The 9,327-nt window shown below is 53.9% G+C and overlaps 1 long non-coding RNA gene across 1 annotated transcript; it reads right to left on the minus strand.

The window, feature by feature from the left end:
* Positions 1–5,981: 5,981 nt before the first annotated feature.
* LOC117704884 (uncharacterized) lies at positions 5,982–8,598 on the minus strand. Its single transcript, XR_013104256.1, has 5 exons — positions 7,280–8,598; positions 7,065–7,198; positions 6,853–6,982; positions 6,647–6,774; positions 5,982–6,564 (listed from the first exon to the last, which is right to left on the minus strand). It is a non-coding gene; the product is annotated as an uncharacterized LOC117704884 (long non-coding RNA).
* Between the last annotated feature and the right edge of the window lie 729 nt (positions 8,599–9,327).

Here is a 9,327-nt window from a genome sequence, read left to right on the forward strand (position 1 = left end):
TCTCTTTTGCTCCTTGGCCGGTAGGGCTGCTCTGGCCTAAGGACGCCACAGCTCTTCAGGGAACCCCAGTGTCTCTATACCTCCTTATCCAAGTAGCCTAGCCTCAGGTAGGCCAGGATTCTTTGCCCAAGCTGACTCATCCCATTCTGGTCCCAGAAGACTTCGGGGGGTGGGGGGGAGGAGCAGCAAATCAGAACCCTGACAGGAAGCTCCCACAATGGTGGAAGCAGTGGTGGTGGCATAGCGTACACAGGTGAGCTGGTCTGCTCAGCTGTCCTAGGCCACTGGCTCTGTGGGAAATATGTACCTCCTCCTCCTGGTACTGGCCACCACTTTGGGGACTGTAGCCTCTCTGGGGAGGAGAGACCACCTTCTGGATCACCATTATCCAAGTAGACACTGGGAATCAAGAATGTCAACTCCTCCCGGTAGCTGGGGTTGGGTGGGCCTATTAATCTATAGAAAGGATAAGCAGGGTTCTGGTCATCGGAAGGTCATGACACCAGGCACCATAACTCTTTCCCAAAAAGCATGCCCTACTCTGAGGGGAATGACAAAGCCAAGTGGGCAGGGATGGTCGTCACAATGGCTTTTTGGAGATTTTCTGACCAGTGGCTCCCATATAAGAACTTAGGGTCAGAGAAGGCAAGTCTGCAAGGCTGGCCCCTCTGAGAGAGACCCTAGAGTCCCTTTAGGGTTCTCGCACAGCCTCTATTCTGTGCTGTACTTTTGACTCTATAACCATAGATACAGACTTCAGGCCTCTGTGACCCCTGACCTCAAGCTCCTTTCCAGAGGGAGAGGGAGGTAGGGCCTGCATACCCTCTGGCCAGGGATGCCTGGAAGGAAAGAACTGTCCCAGGACCTCAGAGGTGGGTGAAAGAGCAGGAGGCACCAGGATGTTACAGTACAGCCTCCACCCCCAAGACCCTAACAGTGGGCCAGTGTGTGGGATGAGTGAGGTGGGGGCCCAGGCGGGGTCCCGGTCCCGCTCCATAAACCTTGGCCAGCCAGGAAGCTGCAGACATGGTGGTGTTGACACAGGAGTGAAGTCACCAGTAGCCAATGAGGAGCTTGGTGAGGGCTCTGTGTACACCTCCCTGAGTCCCATGGGCTCTGCCACGCACGCGCACAACCTGAATGCCACCTGAATAAACCAGTCTTTCCCAGCGTTTCATGGGGCCCCACTGTTCCCCCAGGCCCCATCCCTCACAGCACTACCCCAAGCCCTCCACCCATGAGAGTTCAGGCTCAGATTCATGTTTTAAGACTATTTTTCTTCAGATGCACGGACTCCAGAGTCTAACACAGTTACCATAACCCTACCAGTCTCTCTTGAGTCCTCTCTGGCCCTTTCTACTCAGCACGATACTCCATGGTCCCTCCTGGGAATCTTCTTCCATTTGTCACCTGGCCCTGGTCTATCGCCTGGAGACCTTCAGTGCTAGCTCTACACTCGGTCAACTGCTCTGAGCATGAGGTTTGCCTGCTCTTAGCCTCTCACCATCCTTTTTAAAAATTTCTCCCCACAGAAAGACTGGAGTCCAGGTTTTATCATTTAATTTAATTTAATTTCATTTAATTTCTTCTCCCAGATGGGGTGCTCACAAGGCCCTGACTCTATGGCTTTCCATGGCTCTGCTTTACCTCTTTACCTGGCTTAAAGTGAAGGGTTTTACCAATCTCTCTCTCTCTTTCCCTTACTGTGAAGCCTTTCTCATGTGATAACAGATCCCTCAGACTTCCCATTCAGGTAAAAGATTTCTGCAAAGCCAGGGTCCCAGGGCTGTCATCTCCATGGACTTGCTCCCAGCCTCTCCCTGGGATCTACATGGTGTCCTTTCCTTGGGGACTTCCCTCTTGCACCTATATCTGTTTTGGGGGTTTGGCATGTGTTCATCTCAGAGGTGTTGCACAGAGGATGGGGGTTGAGCCTCCTGTACTTGGTGCCTGTGCTTGTTTATGGGTTCAGCCCCTGCCTCGCCTCGCACTGCTCCCCATGGCCCAGCTACCCGCCCGCTGTCTTGCCAGGTGTGGGGTGATGGAGCTGGGCTCCCTAAGGACAAGGAGCACAGTGTCTGCTTTATTTGCAGGCTCGCGCTGACAAGGAACAGAATACCTAGTGACTGCTTCCAGGAAACGGCTGCGGGCGGGTGGGAGCCTGAGGGAGAGCAGGCCCCTTCCCAGCAAGCCTTTGCAGGTGGGCTTCCAGGAAGGGCCCCTGCCGGCTCCCCTCAGCCCTGGAAAGGGGCCAACAATGTCACCAGGAGAGGGGGGAGGAGGGGAAAGGAGAGGAGAGAAGAGAAGAGAGGGGAGGGAAGGAAAGGAAAGGAAAAGAAAGAGGGTAGGTAGCTCTGCTGAGCCAGCATGGCTAAAACAGCCTGAGGGGAGGCCAGAGCTGACCATAGCTCCTTCTAGAACCTTCTGTTCCCCTTTCTGGATATTCACATAATCTTAGAGAAGGCTCTAGTTCCTCATCGGACACACACACAAACAAGCGTGCACACACATGCATGTGCATGCATATACACATGAACGTACGTATTTGTGCACACATACAAAAGATAAGTATTCTGTGAAGAGGCTGGAATCATGCTGGAAGAGGACTTTGAGCTCAGTCTCTGGTTCTGGTCAGATGCTGGTGTGCGTGGCTGAAGAGGACAACATAAATCTTTAGTCAGACTCCCAGCTTTCTGAGTTCCTTTGGAAAGGAGACTGTCCTCTTGCAGTTTAGATAGGGGGAGGCCAACCTCTGCAGTCTCATGCCATGTTTGAGATTCTGCAGGGTGTACTGCAGTCAAACCCGCAGCCCCCGGGGCCTCAGAGGCCTCCTTCCCTACACAGTATTGGAATGTTCTCTACTCAGTGGGATAGCAAATATCTTGACTGCTGTCCCTCCCCCATGTCCACGATTGCTGCCTGAAACGTGCTCTTGGGTTACTCAGTTCAACCTGAGACATGAAGCCACAGACGCCCAACACAGTCAGCTCAAGAGTATACTTTCCTGGAGGCCTTGACCACATACACCCTCACAGAAAATCCTGTAAAAGGGCAGACCCCCTTGTCTCAGCCTCAGCTTCAGCCTGAGCCTCAGCACCAGCCACTGGCCAGCTGGTCAGCACACAGATCCTACCACAGAGACCAGGGTATGCAGGTGAGGCCATGTGGCCCTCACACACACAGATGTACTCACCCACAGCATATGGGTCCTCAGGGACAAACCCTGAGTTATTACTGTGGCCACACCACCACATGTGATAAGAATTCTCTAATGGGCTACTCCAGTCTTTGTCTAACCTTAACTTGTCACTGAAACATAGCTGGGGAGGGGGTTGGGTGTGCGAGGACCCCCGTAGTGCTGTGCCTGCAGGGTAGGGGTTGTGCTGGGGACCCTGGGCCCCATGAAGATTTGAAACATCTCCTCCCAGGCTGTGCAGCATGGAGCAGCCAGCCCCTCCCCACCCTCCCCACAACCCACCCTGGCTGGGGTTTGGGGATGAAATTCAAGCCCCTGTTAGCTTCTCTGCACAGGGAGGGGGGTGGTTGAAAGTGCCTTTGGGTGGCAGGCTTGGAGCCTGTCTAGCAGCCCTCTCTAAGCCCCTTTTCTAAAAAGCAGGAAATCGGGTTGGGCTGAAGGTAAACACATTCCAAACTGTGGGCTGATGGAGGGGCTGTGCGGGCTGCGGGGTGGGGGGCTGGGCACCTCTGCTTTCCCAGCCCCTACCCCTGGGTGAGGCTCTGGAGGCCCAAGAGCCACAGGCACACCTGTTTGCAGAGCTTTGGTGATTTGGGGGCATCGATCCCCCACGGACCTTGAGGTCCTGTTCCCACACATCCATCCAGTTTTACTGGGGGAGCTCCCGGGTGTGACTCCAGACACAGGCTTCAGAACCCTCTGCATCAAATAAAGGAGGTGTAGATAAACTCAAGGTAGACCCTGTCCTGTGACACCCTTACTATCTGTGACATTCACAGGAGTGGTTTGTGGAAGCATCTACCATGAACTCGTGAGAGAAGACAGGAAGAAAAGAACAATTCCTCCTTTGCCACGCTGGCACTCTCATCTCCTCAGATTTGTCTTAGCATCTTCTGGGTAGAACTCCAGAGTAGGAATGTGTGATTTCAGCCCCTTACACCTCAAAGACTGTGTAAAACTCACTTTTAGCATGCTAGGCTCTCCAGATGACCAGGAAAGCAGGGCCCCGAGGAGGTAGCTCAAATCATTCTTGAGCCCCCTTTCCACTCTGTGACCCTATTTCTGTGTCTCTTAGACAGACTCTGGGCCTTCTTGGATACCCTTAACCCAATCTTCAACATGCATCCCCTGTGGCTATCTCCAGTGCCTACTAGCCGTTCCTGCCAACATCTCTTGTAAGGCAGCAGCTTTTGTCTTCTGAGCCTGGCTTTTGCAGGGTTGGGTGGTCAAATGTTTGTCATAAAGGCTGTTTGTAGATATCCTACCCCCCACTCCAAGACAAGCTACTTTGTCACTGGGACAAGTAACCTCTAGTAGGGTCAGGAAGATGGACATGTTCTGACTAGCAGCTTTTGAAATCCTCTGTGGAGGTGATCAGAGAAACACCCGCATGTAATTGTGCCCAGTGAGTGCTTAACTAGTGCTGCCATTCTAGCAGAGAGAGACCACAGAGGCCCCCTACCAGAAAATTAGAGGGCAAAATGATGGTGAAAGAAAGGGTTGTGGAGGGTCCAGAAGAGAGACCAGGCATGTGATGGGGGTGGGGAGGAGCTGGCCCACTGCCCAGAGGGGGTATGGGGCGGAGAGGGTGGGTGTTCCTGATAGTCCTGTCTGGTCTTTGTCAGCTGGAGGAGATTTTCTTGACTGCTGTAAGCACTGGTGCTGGGGAAGGGGGATGAGCGCCGAGGACCCCAGCCTCCTTTTTTTTTTTTTTTTTTTTTTTTTTTTTTTAAAAGCTTCTCTTCAAGTCCCTTCCCAGTATTCCCAGTATCTGTACAGCTAAGAGTCTAGGAGCTGGGAAGCTGGTGGGAGGCTCAGAGACAGAGGGGTGAGCCCAACCAGTTGCTGTCTTTATGAGGGCACTAATTGCAAACCCATGGGATGCTACGCTTCTACCTTAGGAAGCAAGACCTCAGTGACAGTCCTTCATCTACCTGTCTTTCACGCTGACTTCCCTATGCTCCTTGGATATTCACTGTGCCCTGTGTTCTGAGTTACATTCAGACTTGTGCATGTCCCCATCTCTCTGCTGTGGCCCTTCAGCTCCTACCCACAGCAGACAGCAAGGGGAGGGTACCACTGCAGGCATCTATATGGACTCCAGTCCAGAGCTTAGCATGCTCAGAGCAGGAGAGGGAAGCCCAGAGGCCACCGTGGGCCTCTTTATGTGGCTGTGGTCTACCCTCATGTATAGCTGCTTACCCCTTAAGAGCCTCACTGTGAGGATTCACTTTGCAGTCTACATCATGCTTCAGGAGTTGGGATTAGTATGAGGACTCGAGTCATCCAGGCAGGACGGGGAGCAGTGTAGAATCCAGGTTACTGGTTGGGCCCACCATCTCTCTCATTGCTGAGGATGTCCTTCACCTGCCCAGCCCCCATGTCTTGAGGGACCCACACACACAGCCCTGCCTCTGTCTCCACATGGCACTCTGCCATCCTCTACTTGTGATGTCTATTGCTCTGCCCATTCCTCAGGTACCATTTCATATTCATAGGCCCCTTCCATATCATAGCTTCTTGGCATCTCATGAACCCCTCCTTTTGTACCATGAACCCCCTCCCTGTCCCATCTCATGGGCCTCCCATCCCAATGCCACTGTCTTTTCATAAGCCCCTCCCATCTCCTATTCCTCATTCTATCCTAGAGGGCCCCCCCATTCCATAATCCTCTTCATTATGGGTACTGTGACTCCTCCCTTTTATTTCCCTTCCCTCATTTCTTTCTCCTGCCCCCAACTACCCCCCCAAGTGAGTCGCATTATATTGAAGTCCATGAGACCAATGACTGTAACTGTATTTATTGATGGATCCAGGACCTCTGGTGAGGCCCTGGTGAGGAGGGGCAAAGGATGAAGTTGGGCATGTTGAACACTTTATGATGGAACTGCTTCCAGACTAGGCGAGGGGAAGGCGAGGCCTCAAGCACACGGCCACACCCAGTTGCCCTCAGACAGAGATGGATGACAGGCGGGCACTGGGGCGGCATAGCCAAAGGGGCCTACACATTCACTGTACACATTCATATGGAGAGACTCAAAGCTATCTCCGGGACTCCAAACCAGTGCAATCGACTTAGTGCAAATTCAAAAGGGGTAAGTGGGGAAACAGAGTCACGGATGCTTTGAGTCTCTCAAGCAAAGAAGGAACAAAAGGAAAGAAACAAAGTTACAGGAAAGGAGGAAGAAAAAAAAGACAGGAGGGAGATGATGAAGTCATCCTGGGGTAGAGGCTTGGCTCCAGGATGATATGGGTGGTGGTCTCCCGGGTCAGGCAGAGTTGGCCATGAAGATGGAGTCTCAGGGGTGGGTGGGTGCTATGGGTCTGCTCTTTCAAGATGTTGACACCGTCTGTTCTTTCAGCTTCACCTGCAAAGAGAAAAAAAAGACAAATGAGGGGGGGCTAGGAGGGGGTGGGCTTGGCAAGCTTCCAAAGGGTACCCTGGCTCACCTTTGAGCCGATTCCTGAGGCAGGTAGTGTAGTGGTTCTGAGTACAGCATATTCTTGATTCAGAACTAGACGGACTTAAAGAAGTCCCCGGATTCAAAGGCCCAGACATGAGCTGGGTAGCACCATTTCTGTGGGTGGAAGAGAATGAGACCCCTGCACTTGGCAGCCTGCCATGCCCCACCCACATGGGGCAGAAGAGTTCTAACCTTTCATCTTGAGGGTTCAAGGTAGGGGGAGAAGGATCCAGAGAGCAGCAGAGATGTGTTAGCTCTTTGGGAAACATGAAAGAACAGACGGTTTCTACGGCAGTGTCCCACGGTGCCAGTTCAGGGTGTTCTGCAAAAGACAGAATCTGAAGTGAGTGAGTGGGCAATTAGGTGGTTGAGCAGACTAGCCCTGTGGCAGGGAGTATGCTCACCAGGAAGGCTGGATGACTGTCCTTCTGTCCTCTCCATCACACCGGACCATGTCATGTCTTTCTATCAGTTGACCACACCTGTCATCCTCGCCTTCAGTGACTGGCAGGCACATCCACCTCTCCTGGAGACCTGGCTGTGGGGAGAAGAGAAGACATGAGTTAATTGTACTTGCGTGGGAGGAGATTGGGTGACCACGAGTGGGACAGACACTTACCCTAGTCTCCAGTCCGAGCTCTCCGAGACACCGATCACTGCTCCATCGCCGCCCGCACGGCCCTCCATGGCCACGGACTCTGGAGGCCAGTGCCTCGCTGGCTCACCACCCCAGCTGCTTTACCTCGCTCTACCTGCCCCCAACCTCCCTTCCTAGAAAGCTCATTCATTCTGCCATGCCTGCCTCGCCTTGTCTGGCTTCATCCTGTGCCCTTGACTCCCCTGGAAATGTCCTGTCTGTCATGCCAGACCCAGGGACTGAGCGGTTAGGGCATACAGTGTACCAAGTCCACTGTGGGCCCTTTCCGCACCAGTCCCTGGGCCGCAGTGCCTCATGGGAATGGTGTGTCTGCAGGCTGAACCCACTGCAGCCTCCTTGCTGTAAAATCCCTCTGGAGTCCAATACCTGCAGCCCCCACTCCCCTCCTGGTGACATCCTGCACTGCCCTTCGTTCCCATTCTCCGGCCATCGAAGCTCTGGCAAAGGCCGCCAGAGCCACTCTTGAACCTACTTCTAAATGAATTACGGTGGGTGGGATGTGGTGGCGGCTGGGGACCCATCTGTGTCTTATGACCCCACCTTGCCCTGTTTGACCCCAGCCTAGAATGCTTCTGTTCTTGTTGGAGCCCATGGTCTCTGCCACTGTCTCCAAGGACTCCTATCACCTCCCTGGAGGCAGCGGCCTCAGTCTTTACTGGCAGCCCTGCACCTCTTCTTTCTTCTCTCTAAATGCTCTTTCCACCCCGGGGTGACCAAAGGTCCCCCAGCCTTGTTCTGTCTCGGCTCCCCCCGAGACGATGTCTCCTTTGCTAACTGTCCTGCCTTTCTATGTGCCATTCTGCTGGGAGGCCAGCCACTTCTTCTCACCGGCCTCGCTCTCTAAACCTTCATTTAGAAGGTCAGTGCAACGAGGCCAAGAGAGAAGACTGAGACTCACCTGCCCAGCAGACGGCGGTCCTCACCTGCCCACCGCTGCCAGCTACACCTTCACTGCCCAGGTCTGGGGTCGAACCCTTCCCAGCAGCTCCCCTTTATCCGACCAGCCGCCACGTCCTGTAACCAAAAGTGACCGGGATGAATGTCTGGCTCCCCATTCCACACCAACCCTAACTCAGGCCCTTCAGCCCCACACCGATGTTTTCCAGCCTCTGCGATGCCTGGGAGCCACACCATGCTCCCTCCTCCCAGGTCCTGCTGCCTTTGCACTGCCTGAGCTAGCCCTTCAGTCCTTCAACATTCCTGCCAGACTCCAGATGCCGAGGTGCTCCTCGGACCCCACAACTCTCCTCCAGCACTCCCATCTTCCCCAGTTTCCCCGATACCCCCCACCCCCACCCCCCACCCCCCTCCCACACCCGGTGCTTCAGGCCCTCTAGCCCGGGCTTTTTCTAACTGGGGTGGCTCCGCCCAGAATTCCCGCCCCTACTCTGTCAACCAATCAGGACAAGGCCCCGCCGGGGGCCCCGCAGGGCCCACCTCCACCCTGGATCGTTCCAGCGCACGTTCGCCTCACCCCGCACCCGCACCCGTTCTGAAATTCTCCAAAGACAGCCTCACCACAACTCTCACTTTGGAATCCCTTAGACAGGGCCTGGCATTGTCCCCAAATATCTCCCTTGAGGTCGAGAACATATAGCCCCGTGGCCCAGTGGAGTCTTTCTTGGAACAGTGGTTTCCTGCCACACTGAAGATGCCCACCTCAGCTTGTATAATGACCACGACAGGAATTTGGGGGCAGGGGTCTCATACTATCCCAGGGAGTATGAACAGCCTACCAGTAGCCAACCCTCAGCCTTTGTCCTAGTCTGCTTGACTGACCTTATCTGGCCGCAGTGGCTTCAATAAGGTAGTAGCTAATTTGGGCACTCCTCACCATCCCTTTTCTGGCCATCACATGTGTCAGTATGATGTTTTATTAGTTACCTCACAGTCTGGCCTTGGTCTCCCCAGCCAACCCGAGGCACAGTCCCACTGAAGTACCACTATCAGTGATAGAATAGGGACAGGAGAGATGCCCTATCCCTCTAGCCACTTGCGGTAAACGATTG

This window comes from Arvicanthis niloticus, chromosome 1 (genome assembly GCF_011762505.2).
Source record: "Arvicanthis niloticus isolate mArvNil1 chromosome 1, mArvNil1.pat.X, whole genome shotgun sequence".
Taxonomy (NCBI): Eukaryota; Metazoa; Chordata; class Mammalia; order Rodentia; family Muridae; genus Arvicanthis; species Arvicanthis niloticus.